This window comes from Lipotes vexillifer, unplaced genomic scaffold (genome assembly GCF_000442215.2).
Source record: "Lipotes vexillifer unplaced genomic scaffold, Lipotes_vexillifer_v1.1 scaffold84, whole genome shotgun sequence".
Lineage (NCBI taxonomy): Eukaryota > Metazoa > Chordata > Mammalia > Artiodactyla > Lipotidae > Lipotes > Lipotes vexillifer.
In genome coordinates, this window is record NW_006783414.1 from 3267936 (window position 1) to 3286431 (window position 18496).

Here is an 18496-nt window from a genome sequence, read left to right on the forward strand (position 1 = left end):
TCAGACTATACTACGAAGCTACAGTAATCAAGACAATATGGTACTGGCACAAAAACAGAAACATAGATCAATGGAACAAGATAGAAAGCCCAGAGGTAATCCCATGCACCTATGGTCAACTACTCTGTGACAAAGGAGGCAATGATATACAGTGGAGAAAAGACAGTCTCTTCAGTAAGTGGTGCTGGGAAAACTGGACAGGTACAAGTAAAAGAATGAAATTAGAACACTCCCTAATACCATACACAAAAACAAACTCAAAATGGATTAGAGAACTAAATGTAAGACCGGACACTATAAAACTCTTAGCAAAAAACATAGGAAGAACACTCTTTGTGATAAATTACAGGAAGATCTTTTTTGTCCACCTCCTAGAGTAATGGAAATAAAAACAAAAATAAACAAATGGGACCTAATGAAACTTCAAAGTTTTGCACAGCAAAGGAAACCATAAACAAGATGAAAAGACAACCCTCAGAATGGGAGAAAATATTTGCAGATGAATCAGTGGACAAAGGATTAATCTCCAAACTATATAAACAGCTCATGCAGCTCAATATTAAAGAAACGAACAACCCAATCCAAAAATGGGCAGAAGAGCTAAATAGACATTTCTCCAAAGAAGACATACAGATGGCCAAGAATCACATGAAAAGCTGCTCAGCATCGCTAACTATTAGAGAAATGCAAATCAAAACGACAATGAGGTATAACCTCACACCAGTTAGAATGGGCATCGTCAGAAAATCTACAAACAACAAATGCTGGAGAGGGTGTGGAGAAAAGGGAACCCTCTTGCACTGTTGTTGGTAATGTAAATTGATACAGCCACTATGGAGAACAGTATGCAGGTTCCTTAAGAAACTAAAAATAGAGTTACCATGTGATCCAGCAATTCCAGTACTGGGCATATACCCAGAGAATACCATAATTCAAAAAGACGCATGCACCCCAATGTTCATTGCAGCACTATTTACAATAGCACGGTCATGGAAGCAACCTAAATGCCTATTGACAGACGAATGGATAAAGAATATGTGGTACATATATACAATGGAATATTACTCAGCCATAAAAAGGAACGAAATTGGGTCATGTGTTGAGATGTGGATGGATCTAGAGACTGTCATACAGAGTGAAGTAAGTCAGAAAGAGAAAAACAAATATCGTATATTAATGCATGTATGTGGAACCTAGAAAAATAGTACAGATGAACCAGTTTTCAGGGCAGAAGTTGAGACAGATGTAGAGAACAAACGTGTGGACACCAAGCGGGGAAAGCTGCGGAGTGGTGGGGATGGTGGTGTGATGAATTGGGCGATTGGGATTGACATGTATACACTGATGTGCATAAAATTGATGACTAATAAGAACCTGCTGTATAAAAAAAGAAATAAAATGAAATTCAAAGATTAAAAAAAAAATTTTATACTGCTCATGACAGCGTCTTTCTAGAACATAACCCCTACCTAATTCATGCTCACTTACCCTGCAGTTTCCTATTTATAATATTTTACAGTTTTTATGTATTTGTATTATAAATTATTAAATGACATCAAGGTTTTTATTTTGAGGAGAGAATTTCTGGAAAAAAAAAAAGATAAGAAAACAAAACAAAAAAAAACACACAAAAACTCAGCATTTTCATATAGGACCAGTTCTTGTAGCAACCCTTGTGCTCAGGACCCAGGTCCTCTCATTTCCTCGTGGCTCAGGACCCACCACAGCCATACTTCACTCAAGCCAACTTCTTTCCAGTGACCTAAGATCTATGATAATGTTGAATCTCCAGACCCCACCTTAAAACTTACCTGCTGCATGTCTCTTTTTCTTGGATTGTTACTAAAAAATTGGTTGTGAAATAAGCAAATCAAACACTGAAGTATAAATGAATGAATGGTCAAAATACAATTCCCTATTAAGAGTGTCTTTGCATTTTATCCTGGAGTAGCTGCTTGAGAACTCAGCATATTGCTGAGTGGAATTCACTTTAGCAGCTCAGAAGGTTCTTTAAAAATAGATCAGGCAGATCATTAGTTACGGCCTGCAAAGTGGCCCTGTTTATGAGTTCAGATTTATGTTTGACTTTTCCTTATAAATCCTAGAACACCCAAATACCAGACTCAGAGAGTATAATAAATGATGTTTTTGAAAGCCCATTTCATATTACAGCTTCAAGTATACCATCCTTTTTAAAAAGGTATAAATTAATATTTGTGGACTTAATTTGAATTGAAACTATATTTTGAATCCACCACAAAGGCTGGCTGACCACTGTTTTTCTTCTCAACATCCCTGGCCTTTTGTAGCAGTTCTTCAGTAGTATACAGGTACTGGCCCCCTGTACTAGCTTACAAGAATTATTAAATTTTCAGAAATGTTGTGCCCTGGTTGACCTTACATGGAAGGCTTGTAATTGGCTGTAATGGGAATATTATACCACGGAAACTGGCAAACACTACCCTTCCAGGTTTCATTTATTTATTTATTTACCATCACAGAACCAGTTTCTAAATTGTTAAACATTTACCAACATACAACTGCCTATCTTCCTTCCTCCCTCCCTCCCTTCCTTCTTTCCTTTCTTCCTTCCTCACTCCTTCCCTCCCTCCTTTTGTTCCTTTTTTCCCCTCTTCTCTCTCTCCCTCCCTCCCTTTCTCATTTAAAAAAATATTTTCTCTGTTTTCTAATATTTCTAATATGTACTAGGTGTTTTGACAGGCTCTTCACCAAAAAATAATCTCATTTCATCATTATAACAGCTCTATACTATTTTAACTCAATTTTTAAAAATAAAGAAACAGAGGCTCAGAAAATTTATGTAACACCACAAGGATACTACCAGTAAGTAGAAGTGGAATTGAAACACAAATTTGCCTTGTTTGAAAGCTCACATTCATTCTTCAAACCTGTACTAAAACACGTACATACATATACATCCCCCAAACAAAAACAAAAACAAAAAACTGGGTTGGCAGTTCCCAAACAGACTTATTCTGTCTTTAGATCTTGCCTTGAAAGATCTATTACTGGATAACAAAACTGTCCTAATATCCCCACCAGACTTCTGCTTCCAAAACAATGTATCAAAGTTAATAATGAGGATGGGAAGTAGCGGCCTGCTTTGTCATTATCTAAGGGTGTAAGCTTCATGTAGAAGGTTTCACTACACATTGGAGAACATGAGCTTTCTTAGTCCAGGAGAGCTTGCCCTGTGTTGGCAAAGAATAGTAAAGGAAGAGGTTACCAGATACCACTTCCATTCCCCACCAAAACTCCTGTCAAAATTCCAACTGGAAATACAACTTAGAGATCTTCAAGCTCTTTTTTCCCTCTGTTTAATCCTTTATCTCTGGGGGTTGCTTGTTTCTCTCTCTGGGCACTGGCTTACTAAAGGAATAGCTCCATAACTTAGTTCTTATAACACCAAATTCTGGTGAATCCATGGCAGATGATTCAGAAACATCTGGATTTAGTTTCCTTGTTAACAGACATGGGATTAGAAATTAAGGGAAAAAGGTTTTGGCAAATGGTATTTGGGAATATTGTTGAGCCCCAAAGTCAAGGCAAAACCTAAAATAGAAACAGATGGATTCACTTACTCATTCGTTCAGCATACGCAGGTGCCTCCTGTGTGGCTGGCAGTATTCTAAGTGCTGGAAAACAGTAGTGAGCTAGGCAAGGCAAGACAGAAAATGACTTTGTAAACCTGGAAATCAACAGGGTACTTTCAGGTAGGGTTGATGGCTGAGAAGAAAATAAAATAGTGTTTTTAACAGGGTCTTTGCCAAGAAGGTTATGAGTGGTGCTGCCACGTGGGATTGGGTGTATAAGGAGTGTCCCCCTGAGACGGGATGGTGGGAGCTGAGACCTCAACCACTCAGTGAAGCTTTGAGAGGTGTTTGAGAAGTTTTTAAAACTTAGTGATCAGTAAATCTCCTCAAGGCTCTCATTCCCCCTTCCACACTTCTGCTACACATGTCTTTGTCAGCCTACCCTAGTTTTATTAATTCCCAGTCCACTTTTTCACTACTTTATTCTTCCTCCTCCATGCTAAATCTTCAGACTTCCAAGTTCTGGTTCAAATGAGGCATATACACACACACAAATATATATATATAATATATATATATATATATGTATGTATTTTTTTTCCCCAAAAAACATGGATTTTTAGAGTCAGACTTGGTTAAAATCTTGGCTTTATCACTTAGTAGTATTATCTTTGATATACATTTAATTGTGCGTGATTGAAATGTACCGTTTCATAAGTTTCAATGTTAAGTATATACCCCTCACAAAAGTCAGAATATAAACATACCCATTATCTTTAATGTTTCCTGCTTTCTTTCATCATAGATTAATTTACATTTCTCGAATTTTATTGGGGGGCCTGGTTTCTTTCATTTAGCATAACATTTTGAAATCCATCCATTTTGTTCCATGAATCAATAGTTCATTTCTTTTAATTGCTGAGTAGTATTCTGTTATATAGATGAACCATATTTTGTTTAAATCCATTCACATGTTGATGGATGTTTGGGTAGTTTCCATTTTTTTGCCTATTGCAAATAAACTTTGATGAATATTTATGTAGAACTCTTCTTATGGACATATGCTTTCCTTTCTCTTGGATAAATTACTAGAAGCAAAATGGCTGGTCTTTATGTTAGGTGTATGTTTTACTTTTTAAGAAACTGCCAAATTGTTTTCCAGAGTGGTTGTACCATTTTTAATTCCTACCAGCAGTGTATTAGGGTTCTGTGTATTTATTAGAGTTCTAGAGCTCTATGTATTAGAGTTCTAGTTGCTCTATGTCCTCACCAACTCTTGGTATGGTGAGTTTTTTCACTTTAGATAGTCTAATAGGGTTGTAGTTGTATCTTATTATTCTTTTAATTTTTAAAAAATTGTATCATATACTTTTAATTTTTAAAAAATTATTTATTTATTATATTTAGTTTTATATATTATTTAGTTTTATTTAGTGGCCAGAGTCTTTCCAGGAATTATAGAAAATGAAAGGCAACCCACCTTTGTGTGTCAGGTTTTATGCTAAGTACTTTTGATGTATTATGTCTTTAATGCTCTCTTGTCATAGTTTTGTGAGGTAAACATGATTTTCCTCATTTTCGTATATGACAACTGAAGGACAAAATGGAGAGGTGGCTTGCCGAAGGGGACACAGCTAGAAGGTGGCAAAGCCAGAAAAGCTAGATAACGTTCACTGCGTATGTGTCAGTCACTACTTTAAAATATTAAGATGCAATTGTTTTATCCTCACATCAACCCTCTGAGGTTGATTACAACATCTTACAGATGAAGATATGGAGACATACAGAGCTCACGTGTCTTCCCCAACATCACACAGCTTCAGTTGGCAGTGTCAGGGTTCAAATCCAGGGCCCTTTGGTTCTAAAGTTCTTCTTCTGTTTTCTATGATTAATTGTACCAAGGAAGGGAGAAAGTCTGCCGGAGAAGTTTCATGAGAGAGCGTACGTTTAGCCTGGATCACAAGAGAAATGTAAGCATTATTCCCCAGACTTGAAGAGAGATATTTGCAGGGATGGAGATGGCTGAGAAGGCTTATGGCAAAATGGGGATAAGAACATCATTTCCCCAGCCAACCAGCTGGGCTTGAAAGTCCAATTCTCGGAGGAACTGGAAAGTCAACCAACCGATGGAGATTCCCACAAAAAAGTCTGGATGGGCATTTTGACCTAGGGAATCATTGAGGAAGCTGCCACACAAGGTCTTCACAGATGGCCAAATGGTTTCTCCATTTGCCACCAGGTGAAGATATAGCTGAGTAATTTCGGAACTTTCTGCTAGCGTAAAGGGAGATGCTGCTTCTGCCTGGTTTGTATGACAGTTGTGTTTTCAAACTCTCAATTTAAACTGATGTGATTTCTAAGCCTACATTAGCCACTTAAGAGTTATGTAACCTTGGGCAAATTATTTAAGCTCCCTGAGTCTCTGTTCTTTCATCTGGGAAAAGAGGGTGATATGAACACTTACTTCATCATTGCAGATCAATTGGGAGGAGATTGGAGCAAGCAGGGACTGGGGCAAGATATAACCTTTCCAATTCTAAGATTTTCTGGTATTAAATTTAACAAAGTATTGAATCTTTAATAAAGGAAACCTGGGGTTAAAGGTACTGTTATTAAGTATATTGCCCAGCACAAAACTTACTATTCAGGCAGTGATCTAAGATAGATCCAATTTTTTTGCACTCAGAGAGAAAAGAAAGAAATCTAAATTTATTGTGCACTTACTGTCAGGCAATGTACTATGCACTTTATATTCATTATGGTATTTAATCTTGAAAGACCACATTTGGCCAACTTCATATCATTTTGCACGTGAGAGAAATGATATATGAATACATGAGAAATAAAGAATTATTTCTTTTCCCAAATTGCAAAGCTGACAATTCGAGTATCCAACATTTGAACCCACATTTGTCTAACTCCAAAGTGTGTGCTTATTATCCTGTGCTGCCTTCTAAGCTGGAAGCCAGAGGCTTGGCACCAAAGATCTGTTCTGAGAATAGACTGACTTCCCCCACCCAGACGCTGCTTGAACAAGCCCTGGTCTGAACTTGAAATTATCCACAGAGGACTGGCCTTCCGGGGGAGCTGGGTATTGTTCCTTAGCATTCCATAAACTATTTTCTAACCTGCCATATCCTGTCACTCCAGCTTCCTTCCCCCTGCTGATAACCGGGCGGACTGTGAGCTGCAGACCTAATGTGCACATCACTTGTCTCTTTGCCGCACTGATACAGTGATCCGTTATAGAAAAGGTCTATGGCACTCCTATACTTCCTAGGAAGCACGTTCACATGTAGAGTGAAGTTTACTGACTCTCTTAAAAAAACAAAACAAGAAATAAGTAAATAAAACAAGGGTAGCTGAAGAGCTTGGTCCACACTCTCTGGGCTAGACACTTAGTGGTCCTCATGTGCAGGGGGTGTAAGTGACTTCCCTTTTCCTTCCTTCTTATCGCTTTCCTTTAAAGTGTGCTGGAAGCATTGCAAAGGGGAAAGTATAAACAATGTCAGGGGTGGTGCTATATTTAAAGGAAATTTAGGCCTTGCATCCTGTCCTTCTCTAAAAAATAAATAAACAAATAAACTCCCAAGAAAGTCCTGTACATCTTTTAACCTTGCCGGGGTGTTTAAAGTTAGATAACCAATTTAGCTCCTCAAACAATCTTAGAGCAGACTTTCTGACTTTCGTGTTTGAAATGAAAGGAACTAAATCCCAGCCCTCTGGACTAACCCTGTAACAAGTGTGTTTTTTATAATTCTAGGAATTTCTCCCTTTTTTTTTATTGGGGGTAGGAGTTTATTAATTAATTTATTTATTATTGCTGTGTTGGGTCTTTGTTTCTGCGCGAGGTCCCTCTCTAGTTGTGGTAAGTGGGGGCCACTCTTCCTCGCTGTGCGCGGGCCTCTCACTATCGCGGCCTCTCTTGTTGCGGAGCACAGGCTCCAGACGCACAGGCTTAGTAGTTGTGGCTCACGCGCCTAGTTGCTCCGCGGCATGTGGGATCCTCCCAGACCAGGGCTCGAACCCGTGTCCCCTGCACTAGCAGGCAGACTCTCAACCACTGTGCCACCAGGGAAGCCTGTAGGAATTTCTTCTTTAACACACTCCATAAAGGTAACATAATAGGGTTTGCCTTAGAATGATCTTCAAGGATGGAAAAGTAGTGGGAGCAAACAGGAGACCTGTGAGCGAAATCGTCTTATACATATGTTTTGCTTGACTTTAATGTTTTTAAAAAGAGGTGAAACAGCATGTAATCATTTACAGATTTTGCATTTTAAAAACTGGACATTTGGGATTATTTTGAAAAAATAGAAGATAGGACAACATTGGATTCACAATTCCACCTGGTAACAATTAAATGAAGTTCATTAGCCGCTGTCTCCAGTAGGAGAAGTGAGCTTCTCCTGTGATCTGGTCTCACTCTCTCTGTGTCCAGCACTGAGGCCGAGGGTCAGTTGCCTCTTATGTCATTATGTTGCCTTAGCACTGTTGCAAAGATAGTATTTATTTTTTGAGACAGCAATTATTTTATTTAGTAAGTAATAAATAATAATTATTTCTTTTTCTATACCCATGTATCTATGACAAAATGAGATCATAAGAGTTGAACCAAGCTGTGTGATATTTTCTTTACACCTGACTCACCCTTTAATTTATGTCACCTGCTTTCCCACTAGCATTTAACATGGCTACTCTTGATCCAGGCCAGTGTCCTCAATTAGAAGACTAGGAAACAGAGGTCTGAAGATAAATGGTGACTGGTCCAAGGTCAGGCACCAAGTCAGGCAAAATGAAAAGATAACTATTCACATATTGTGGTTCTAATCTTATGTGGTACCACTTGCAGGAGATGTTTTGGAATTTTGTGGGGATATTTTGGTTGTCCTGATGAATGGGAGGCTCACTTGGCATTTAGTTGAGTAAAGCCTGGAGATGCTAGAGAGGTTGTGAGAAGTTTAGGAATATGAGTACAATCTAGTAAGAGAGAAAAGGAGAAAGGGACAGAGATGGGACCAAAAAATGGGAAGGCAGTGTTATGGAAGTCAAATGGCAAATATGTTTTAAGAAGAGGAAGTAATCAGTTGTGTCAGATGCAACTGAAAGTTCAAGAAAGAAATGAAAATTGTGAATTGGCCATTGGATTTGGCAAAATGGCTTTTTGCTCTTTATTCCAGGTATTTTAAAATTTTCATCATCAGGTATCTTAGAGTCGGATATTGAACATTTCAGTAATGAGTGCTCAAGGTTTTCTTTTTTCCAAACATCTTTATTGGAGTATAATTGCTTTACAATGTTGTGTTAGTTTCTGCTGTATGACAAAGTGAATCAGTTATATGTATACATATATCCCCATATCTCCTCCCTCTTGCGTCTCCCTCCCACCCTCCCTGTCCCACCCCTCTAGGTGGTCACAAAACACTGAGCTGATCTCCCTGTGCTATGCGGTTGCTTCTCACTAGCTATCTGTTTTACATTTGGTAGTGTATATATGTACATGCCACTCTCTCACATTGTCCCAGCTTACCCTTCCCCGTCCTTGGGTCCTCAAGTCCATTCTCTACATCTGCATCTTTATTCCTGTCCTGCCCCTAGGTTCTTCAGAACGCTTTTTTTTTTTTTAGATTCCATATATATGTGTTACCATACAGTATTTGTTTTTCTCTTTCTGACTTCACTCTGTAGGAAAGACTCTAGGTCTATCCACCTCACTACAAATAACTCAATTTCGTTCCTTTTTATGGCTGAGTAATAGTCCATTGTCTATATGTGCCACATCTTCTTTATCCATTCATCTGTCAGTGGACACTTAGGTTACTTCTGTGTCCTGGCTATTGTAAATAGAGCTGCAATGAACATTGTGGTACTTGACTCTTTTTGAATTATGGTTTTCTCAGGGTATATGCCCAGTAGTGGGATTGCTGGGTCCTATGGTAATTCTATTTTTAGTTTTTTTAGAGAACCTCCATACTGTTCTCCATAGTGGCTGTATCAATTTACATTCCCACCCACAGTGCAAGAGGGTTCCCTTTTCTCCACACCTTCTCCAGCATTTATTGTTTGTAGATTTTTTGATGATGGCCATTCTGACTGGTGTGAGGTGATACCTCATTGTAATTTTGATTTGCATTTCTCTAATGATTAGTGATGTTGAGCATCCTTTCATGTGTTTGCTGGCAATCTGTATATCTTCTCTGGAGAAATGTCTATTTAGGTCTTCTGCCTATTTTTGGATTGGGTTGTTTGTTTTTTTGATGTTGGGCTGCATGAGCTGCTTGTACATTTGAGAGATTAATCCTTTGTCCGTTGATTCATTGGCAAATATTTTCTCCCATTCTGCAGGTTGTCTTTTTGTCTTGTTTATGGTTTCCTTTGCTGTGAAAAATCTTTGAAGTTTCATTAGGTCCCATTTGCTTATTTTTGTTTTCATTTCCATTTCTCTAGGAGGTGGGTCAAGAAGAATCTTGCTGTGATTTATGTCATAGAGTGTTCTGCCTATGTTTTCCTCTAAGAGTTTTATAGTGTCTAGCCTTCCATTTAAGTCTTTAATCCATTTTGAGTTTATTTTTGTATATGGTGTTAGGGGAGTGTTCTAATTTCATTCTTTTACATGTAGCTGTCCAGTTTTCCCAGCACCACTTATTGAAGAGGGTGTCTTTTCTCTATTGTATGTTCTTGCCTCCTTTATCAAAGATAAGGTGACCATATGTGCATGGGTTTATCTCTGGGCTTTCTATCCAGTTCCATTGATCTGTATTTCTGTTTTTGTGCCAGTACCATACTGTCTCGATTACTGTAGCTTTGTAGTATAGTCTGAAGTCCAGAAGCCTGATTCCTCACGCTCCATTTTTCTTTCTCAAGATTGCTTTAGCTATTCTGGGTCTTTTGTGTTTCCATACAAATTGTGAAATTTTTTGTTCTAGTTCTGTGAAAAATGCCCTTGGTAGTTTGATAGGGTTTGCACTGAATCCTTAGATTGCTTTGGGTAGTATAGTCATTTTCACCATGTTGATTCTTCCAATCCGAGAACATGGTATATCTCTGCATCTGTTTGTATCATCTTTAATTTCTTTCATCAGTGTCTTATAGTTTTCTGCATACAGGTCTTTTGTCTCCTTTGGTAGGTTTATTCCTAGGTATTTTATTCTTTTTTTTGCAATGGTAAATGGGAGTGTTTCCTTAATTTCTCTTTCAGAGTTTTCATCATTAGTATATAGGAATGCCAGAGATTTCTGTGCATTAATTTTGTATCCTGCTACTTTACCAGATTCATTGATTAGTTCTAGTAGTTTTCTGGTAGCATCTTTAGGGTTCTCTATGTATAGTATCATGTCCTCTGCAAACAGTGACAGCTTTACTTCTTCTTTTCCGATTTGGATTCCTTTTATTTCATTTTCTTCTCTGATTGCTGTGGCTAAAACTTCCAAAACTATGTTGAATAATAGTGGTGACAGTGGGCAACCTTGTCTTGTTCCTGATCTTAGAGGAAATGGTTTCAGTTTTTCACCATTGAGAACTATGTTGGCTGTGGGTTTGTCATATATGGCCTTTATTATGTTGAGGTAAGTTCCCTCTATGCCTACTTTCTGGAGGGTTTTTTATCATAAATGGGTGTTGAAGTTTGTCAAAAGCTTTTCTGCATCCACTGAGATGCTCATATGGTTTTTCTCCTTCAGTTTCTTAATATGGTTTATCACATTGATTGATTTGCATATATTGAAGAATCCTTGCATTCCTGGGATAAACCCCACTTGATCATGGTATATGATCCTTTTAATGTGCTGTTGGATTCTGTTTGCTAGTATTTTTTTGAGGATTTTGGCATCTATGTTCATCAGTGATATTGGCTTGTAGTTTTCTTTCTTTGTGACATCTTTGTCTGGTTTTGGTATCAAAGTGACGGTGGCCTCGTAGAATGAGTTTGGGATTGTTCCTCCCTCTGTTCTATTTTGGAAGAGTTTGAGGAGGATAGGTGTTAGCCCTTCTCTAAAGGTTTGATAGAATTCGCCTGTGAAGCCATCTGGTCCTGGGCTTTTGTTTGTTGGAAGATTTTTATTTTTTATTTTTATTTTTTTTGCAGTACGTGGGCCTCTCACTGTTGTGGCTTCTCCCGTTGTGGAGCACAGGCTCCGGACGCGCAGGCTTAGCGGCCATGGCTCACGGGCCTAACCGCTCCACAGCATGTGGGGTCTTCCTGGAACGGGGCATGAACCCGTGTCCCCTGCATCGGCAGGCAGACTCTCAACCACTGTGCCACCAGGGAAGCCCTGTTTGAAGATTTTTAATCACAGTCTCAGTTTCAGTGCTCGGATTGGTCTGTTTATATTTTCTATTTCTTCCTGGTTCAGTTTAGGAAGGTTGTGCATTTCTAAGGATTTGTCCATTTCTTCCAGGTTGTCCATTCTATTGGAATATAGTTGCTTGCAGTAAATCTCATGATCCTTTGTATTTCTGCAGTGTAAGATGTTACTTCTCCTTTTTCATTTCTAATTCTATGGATTTGAGTCTTCTCCCTTTTTTTTCTTGCTGAGTCTGGCTAATTGTTGATGAATATTGTTTATCTTCTCAAAGAACCAGCTTTTAATTTTATTGATCTTTGTGATTATTTTCTTCATTTCTTTTTCATTTATTTCTGATCTGATCTTTATGATTTCTTTCCTTCTGCTAACTTTGTGTTTTTTGTTCTTCTTTCTCTGATTGCTTTGGTGTAAGGTTAGGTTGTTTATTTGGGATGTTTCTTGTTTCTTGAGGCAGGATTGTATTGCTATAAACTTCCCTCTTAGAATTGCTTTTGCTGCATCCCATAGGTTTTGGGTCATCGAGTTTTTATTGCCATTTGTTTCTAGTTTTTTTAATTTCGTCTTTGATTTCTTCAGTGATCTCTTGGTTATTTAGTCTCACTTAAGTTTTTAATCTGGGGAGCTGTGTCCTTCTGTTCTAGAAATTATTCTCATATTATTTCATTGTTTTTCTTCCCTTCCACTTTCTCAGATCTTTATGGAATTCTTAGTATTCAGGTGTTCAACCTTCTGGATTGATTTTCAAGTTGTGGTTTCTTTGCCATTCTCCATTTTGGTATATTTGATTCTACCCCTGGGAGCTTTGCTCAACTCAACTTTTTAAAGAGAAAGCGAAGACAGGGTTGGCCAGCTGGCAAAGAGAAGAACCTAGTGGATACGGTTGCTTCACACACAGACATTAAAACAATCTCTTCCACCCTTATACTCAGATCTGTATTTTATAAGAAGATGCACATAGTATTTGGCACTTTCCAGTAGGATTTCGAAAGCCTTAGGGGAAAGCATGCCTTGAGGGGAAGGGTAAGTGCCTGAGTGATTTACTTGTCTTGTGACCATAAGTCAAAGAAAAATTCTACCAATAGTATGCTAAATCCCAGAGGTTCCTGTTGGTCTCAGAAGAATTTGAGAGGCTGCAGGGCTTGGTTCATTTTACTATGGGTTACACTCCTACTGACAAGAAAGACACAAATTTGTATCCCCAAATTCCTTTAATCTTTCATGTTCAGTGGGCCCTAAACTCCAACTTCTTGTTATCACACCTGTTTCCTGTACATTTGACTCTTTGTCTCCCACTCTGTTTGCTTTTTTTCTAGATTCAAAGCTTTTTGATTCTATAATGTTACCATCTGTTAAAGTGCTGAAATGTTATGATTTGAGTCTATAATTTTACATAGCCTCTTCCACTGTGTGCTAAGTACCCTGGGAGACTTAGGGACAGAAGAAATGATCTCTACCTGCCAGCTTTATGAACAAAATAAAAGAATAAGGAAGGAGAAAGGCAGCATACAACACACAAAATTGTGCTCTAAATTTAACATGGCAAATATGTTTTTTCTTGCATGTCAGTGCAGTGGGATCTTTAGAGGCTACTTTGAGTGTATATTAAGAAATTCATTTTGAATCATACCTCAGTTCAAGGTCAAGAAGTAACACATTTGATTAGAGATATCAGCCTTTGGCATAGAATGGGGGAATAGCATGTTTTTCCTTTTGCACTTATCTACCATTCTCTAAATGCTTTAAGAATTTTTTGGAGAGAGAGAGAGAGAGAGAGAGAGAGAGAGAGGGAGAGAGACAGGGAGGGAGAGAGAAGAGAGAGAGAAGAGAGAGAGAGAGAGAGAAAGGGAAAGGGCAAGAGAAGGAGAAAGAGTAAGAGGAAGAGAGAGGGAGAAAGAGAGAGATCAGTGTAAAGCGGACCAGTCAGACATTTCCTTTGGTAGGTGGTAAGATTTTGCTGAGGACAAATGCATGAATGGCATCCCAGGGGAGGAGAACCGGAAGAAAGAACAAAGATGTATGACTGCTTTATGCCAGAGCTTCATCAGCGTAACCATTAGCATCCAGGACCCTGACCTCTGGTCCTCCAGCTCCACCAGTCATTAGCTGTGAGTCCTAATGCAAATCATGGCTTCCTTCTCAGTCTGAATTGTCTCTCATAAATGACAATTTTATTTCTGATCCAATATTGTGATTCATAAAATGAGGAAAAGATAGCATCATGCAATGTTGTGTTCCCCAAAGAGTTTTTTTGTGAAATTTTATGTTCATTAGATGTTCACGGTGTTATCTGAGAAAGCATACTGTGATCACATTAATTTAGGAAGTACTGGCCAAGCAAGACTAAGCTGTATCATTTAGGACACTTTAGAGTCATTAATATGTCAGTGGTCTCATGAATTTTATGGGAGAAATATTGTATGCAGAAATAACCAAGGTATTTGATCACAGAACTTTTAAAAAATATATATTTTATTTATTTTTATTTTTTTGGCTGTGTTGGATCTTCGTTTCTGTGCGACGGCTTTCTCTAGTTGTGGCGAGTAGGGGCCACTCTTCATCACGGTGCGTGGGCCTCTCACTGTCGCGGCCTCTCTTGTTGCGGAGCACAAGCTCCAGACGCGCAGGCTCAGTAGTTGTGGCCCACGGGCCCAGTTGCTCCATGGCATGTGGGATCCTCCCAGACCAGGGCTTGAACCCATGTCCCCTGCATTGGCAGGCAGATTCTCAACCACTGCGCCACCAGGGAAGCCCCACAGAACTTTTTATATAGACGGTAATGAGGGGGCTGGTGTTGATGTGTTGCGGATCCTGGTAATCATTTTCCTAACACCTGGCACTGGGCTGGACACTGTGAAGAGCAACAAAAGGAGTAAATGTACAGATGAAACATGGATGGTGAGTCTATACATGGATGGCTTTGAATCCCAGGGCTGCAGCTGGGTGATCTTGGAAAAGTTGACTGACATTTTTTAGTCTCAATTTCCTTATTTATGTAGCAGTGATAATAAGATCTACTTTGTGTATTGTTGTTAGAATATATGGAGACAGAAAATATATGACCTAAGTCATATGATACCATATTCCTGGTACTAAGTAGGTGCCCAATAAATGTTAAGTCTTTTCTTTTACTTCCTTCCTACCATGTAATTTTGTACTTTACTGAGGGAAAAATGGCAGTGGGGCTGATGGCAAATGGGATGTGGGACTGGTAAATATCAAGTTTTTTAATGTTTTGTGCAAAGCAATAAGGAAGGGGAGAAACACTCCTTTTCACACCAAAACATTGATCTGAGGGGGTCAAAAGCAAAATTTCTATACCACAGGGTGACCAGATGTTTACATAGTTTCTGCCTGCAGAGGATCACAAATCCTGTATAAACATTTAGTTTCATCTTTTTGAAGTGGCAATAAGAAGAAAGTACTAGAAATCAGATTTTGGCTGTGGTTGCAGAAGAGAAGAGGTACCAGATCAGCCTGTCATGATGTCTTATCCTCTCTCACATCCGATTCCATCTGAATTTTCCTACCCGTAACATCCTTCTTTAGAAAAAACTTCTAGACTTGTTGACAAACAAGCAAGAGAAAGTCCACCCAAGCTTGGTGCATCTGGATCTGTACAAGCTCGTGCTGATCTTCATTTCTCTTGGTGCAGGCATGGCCAGTACTACATAGAGTGGGAACTTTTTATATAGACGGTAATGAGGGGGCTGGTGTTGATGTGTTGCGGATCCTGGTAATCATTTTCCTAACACCTGGCACTGGGCTGGACACTGTGAAGAGCAACAAAAGGAGTAAATGTACAGATGAAACATGGATGGTGAGTCTATACATGGATGGCTTTGAATCCCAGGGCTGCAGCTGGGTGATCTTGGAAAAGTTGACTGACATTTTTTAGTCTCAATTTCCTTATTTATGTAGCAGTGATAATAAGATCTACTTTGTGTATTGTTGTTAGAATATATGGAGACAGAAAATATATGACCTAAGTCATATGATACCATATTCCTGGTACTAAGTAGGTGCCCAATAAATGTTAAGTCTTTTCTTTTACTTCCTTCCTACCATGTAATTTTGTACTTTACTGAGGGAAAAATGGCAGTGGGGCTGATGGCAAATGGGATGTGGGACTGGTAAATATCAAGTTTTTTAATGTTTTGTGCAAAGCAATAAGGAAGGGGAGAAACACTCCTTTTCACACCAAAACATTGATCTGAGGGGGTCAAAAGCAAAATTTCTATACCACAGGGTGACCAGATGTTTACATAGTTTCTGCCTGCAGAGGATCACAAATCCTGTATAAACATTTAGTTTCATCTTTTTGAAGTGGCAATAAGAAGAAAGTACTAGAAATCAGATTTTGGCTGTGGTTGCAGAAGAGAAGAGGTACCAGATCAGCCTGTCATGATGTCTTATCCTCTCTCACATCCGATTCCATCTGAATTTTCCTACCCGTAACATCCTTCTTTAGAAAAAACTTCTAGACTTGTTGACAAACAAGCAAGAGAAAGTCCACCCAAGCTTGGTGCATCTGGATCTGTACAAGCTCGTGCTGATCTTCATTTCTCTTGGTGCAGGCATGGCCAGTACTACATAGAGTGGGCAGCTAACCCAATAACAGCCAGTATCTAATAACTCACAAGGAGGTTTGATATCAAGGGGTGATTGACGGTTACCAAATACCAATCAAACTGGCTTCATTTGTAAGCGGGGCTAACAGGAAAAGAAATTGGCCAGCCAAGGGAGAATAGAGCAGATAGGCAAACAGAAGACATGCTGTCATAAGGCTTTTGTGTGTGGGCATGTGTGTGGCTCCACTGAGTTCCTGTATTTTAAATAAAAGGAATATAAGTAGCATATGGAGTTCACTAAGCCTTCTTCCTCCATATTCCCAGCCTATTCTTTACAAAAGTCTTCCTCCCAGCCAAAAGTTAGGACAAAGCTTAAATATCCCATTGCTCATTTTTCTTTAAAGCTTAGAGCTTGACTTCTATTCTTCCAACCCCAAGGTGAGACGGGGTCCCTGAATTGGTTACCCAGGAAGGTTTACTTCAAAGTGTCTGAGAGATGAAGATCAACACGAGTTTGTACAGATCCAGACGTGCCAAGCTTGGGTGGACTTTCTCTCGCTTGCTTGTCAACAGCTTTGATGCTGTGCCAGGTAAAGCTATCTGTAGCCATTAGCTACTTTGATGACATCAGACAAGTATTACCTGGCAACATCAGCCAGGTAACTCAGGTTAATCTTGGAGGATCCTCTGAAAAATTCATTTTGTATGGTTTGGGGGCTTAATTAACAATTGCTGGTCTAATACTTATCTTTCAAATGAGGTCAAGAATTATATCATAATCCTTTTCTTTTTTGCAAAGCCACAGATCCTTCAAGCTAAGGACCAATGTCAGCAATTAATATTTTTTGCAGAGTTTTTGTTGGGGTCCTCCACGTTTCAGTGGCTCTTGAACTTAGAGGAGTAGGCGCTGGCCTGGGATTGATGAATCTCAGGTTTTAACCCATGCTCTGCCATTAACTCTCTCTGTCACTTGGAGCAAATGCTTTCTCATCTCTCAGCCTTCATTTCCTAAATTGAATAGTATTTAGATATTGGAGCTAAAAGTCTCTAGAAAGCAGGATATTCAACTTTCTTCTCTTTGCAAGTGAGAAAACTGAGGGTTTGTGCAGTGAGCTCTTGCTGGGATCCTAGGGGGTGCTCACCAGCACATTTTTGCCACTCAGCATTCAGTTCCCATTCTTCCAGAAATAGTACTCTGGTTTCCTTTGGAGAAGCCCCCCATTCCCCTCAGTCTCTATCCATTCAAAAGGGGCACTGGCTCTGGGGGTAAAGCATTCCACAGACTTAGTGATTTGTTGAGGGGTAGGTCACAACTCAAGTCAGGTTAATCAGACACAGTGGAACTCAATTAGAAACCTTTTCATTGGGAATTGTTGGAAAAACGAGATGTGTATTCTATGGGGATGATTGAGAGTAAAGGTGAAGTGAATGAAAACCATGCTTCAATAATGGGAGGAAGCTCTGCTTCAAAATGGAGCCAAAGAACAAGTGAGAGAGCATGGTCTGGGAGGAAAAGTGAGTCCTGTAGATAAAACTTAAGTCCCTGTACCTGCCATGTCCTAAGCTAGGTGGTGGAGCCAAACAACCCTCATTTGAGTCACAACTCTGCCACTAACAAGCTATGTGACATCCTTGGGCAAGTCACTAGATCTCTATGTCTCAATCACCTCATCTGTAAAATGAAGCTAATGAATGGAAACCTACCTCCTGAGGTTGCTGTGAGAAATGAATGATTCCGTGTGTGTGTGTGTTTAGAGTAGGGCTTGCCATATAGTGAGGGCTACGTGACTGTTTATTAACAGTATTATTACTGCTCTTGATGTAACTGGACTTTTTTAGTTATATGTGCCAGTAAGTCCCATCCTTTTTTGAGCCAGAATGTTCTCAGACAAAATTGATTAGTCATCAGGTTAGCGGTGGATCTTAAAACCAGGTCTTCTGACCCCCATTCCAGACAAATTATTTCCCTGTCACCGCAACCATGTCATAAATTACAAGGCATAAAATGAGGCTGGGGCTTCCCTGGTGGCGCAGTGGTTGAGAGTCCGCCTGCCGATGCAGGGGACACGGG